Here is a 2,005-nt window from a genome sequence, read left to right on the forward strand (position 1 = left end):
GAAGACCGTACTTAGCACATTTCGTTCTGTCCATCGCCCTTAGCACATTTCTGTCCCATACGTATATGCATCCTTACAATGTATGACATATTTAGATTTTAGAGTATACGAATTAAACGGAACTAGCATTTCAGTTTGTATAGGTGTGATTTGTTGCCATGAGAAAGGACGCCTAGCTTAGCCATCACCGTTGGCACGTACTGTACTGGGATACAGGATTATCTTGTTCTGCTTCTCCTGTTGCTTGTCGCCGGCCGGGCGCATCTATGTGCAGTGTGGTCGTGGGGCCGCATTGTCTGGGACGTGATGCGCGCCTTTTCTTTTTCGGAGCGACATGACGCACGCTTGGGCAGTTGCCTGGGAGGCTGAGTCTGGGAGGGACGTGGTGGAGCGGCAGCTCCCAGCAGAGAAAATAGAGGGCAGCGCATCTGATTCACGAGTTCCTGAAGATGATGCGGCGGACGGGGCACGAAGCAAAAGCGCGAAGCATGTGTGCGTGGGGCGCCGTGCCAATAATGCAACGCTGGCCGGGCCGGCATGACTTGGTTGGTTTTGTACTAGCAGCGGCAAAGTAGGCGACACTCACACAGTTAATCATGCTCTTTTAATTTGGCGCTTCCATGATATGCCGTGATCCTGGTCCTGGATGTTAGAGAGATACTTGTAACGAGTTTAGTACTATCGTGATCATAGAGATTGACTCGGTTGCTTGGAGGAGATAGCATCCTCTTGTAATTCAAGTTATAAGATAAACGAGTTGTAGATGATCACAATAATACTATTAATTCAATAGTACTCATGTAAGTCTCTTGGTGAATTTCACTCCATATAGTGTCACCATATGCCCCGCACCGGCGCTACTAGGAGTTGTCTCCGAGAAATTAACTCGAGACAACTACCTCCTATGGAAGGCTCAATTCCTTCCTGCTATACGAGGAGCTCAACTCATGGGGATCCTAGATGGATCTACCCCTGAGTCGCCCAAGATTCTGGAGGTGGTCAAGGCGGATGGCAAGAAGGAGATCGTCCACAACGCTGAGTACGACACTGGATTGCAAAAGATCAGCAAGTACTAAGCTACCTGTTGAATTCTCTCACCAGGATGCATTAGCACCGGTGGCAACAGTAACCATAGCAGCAGAAGCATGGGGGCGCTTGAGAGGATGTTCTCAGCGCACTTCAAGGTGTGGATTGCAAATTTGCGCGTTCTACTCTCCACAACCAAGAAGGGTAATATGCCCTCCTCAGTTTATTTCACCAAGATGTGATCTTTCAAAGATGAGCTAGCCATGGTTGGAAAGATTATAGATGATGATGAGATGGTCCACTTTATTCTGAATGGTCTTGACTTTGACTATAATCCCTTTGTGTCATCTATGCTCAGTCGTGTTGACTTTCTCACCTTGAGTGACTTGTATTCTCAGTTACTCACATATGATCAACGCATGGAGATGTTTCAAGAAGGAGGACAATTCCAGTCATCAGCTAATATGGTTGGTAGAGGATGCGGCTACTATGGTAGTCGTGGTCGTGGCAGTAACAACAATCGTGGTCGTGGCCGTGGCAATTGTAGTTGCGGTGCATCATATCGTGGCAGCAGCTCCGGCCCTAGCAACCCCAACACATCCAAGCAAGGTGGACGCAATAACAAAACAGTATGTTAGATCTGCAAGAAAGTAGGACATGAAGCAAATCGTTGCTGGTATAGATATGATGATGATGAAGATCAACAAAATCAGAAGAGGGCAGGGGCGGCTACTACTGGTTACGGTTATGACACAAACTGGTATGTAGACAATGGAGCGTCTGATCATGTTACTAGTGAACTTGAGAAAATGATAGTTCATGACAAGTATAATGGGCGAGATCAGTACATGCGCCAATGGAACAAGTATGAAAATTAGTAACATTGGTCATACAACTTTACATACCCCTAGCAAAAATATTATTCTAAAAAATATTCTTCATGTTCCTAGTGCTGGTAAGAATTTAGTTTCCGTTCACA

General features: G+C 46.1%; 1 non-coding gene across 1 annotated transcript; it reads left to right on the forward strand.

Moving 5' to 3' along the window:
- The first annotated feature begins 1,301 nt into the window (after window positions 1–1,301).
- LOC117851122 (small nucleolar RNA Z247) lies at window positions 1,302–1,440 on the forward strand. The gene has a single exon (XR_004639483.1). It is a non-coding gene; the product is annotated as a small nucleolar RNA Z247 (small nucleolar RNA).
- Window positions 1,441–2,005: the final 565 nt, after the last annotated feature.

Source organism: Setaria viridis, chromosome 3 (genome assembly GCF_005286985.2).
Source record: "Setaria viridis chromosome 3, Setaria_viridis_v4.0, whole genome shotgun sequence".
In the NCBI taxonomy this organism is placed as follows: Eukaryota; Viridiplantae; Streptophyta; class Magnoliopsida; order Poales; family Poaceae; genus Setaria; species Setaria viridis.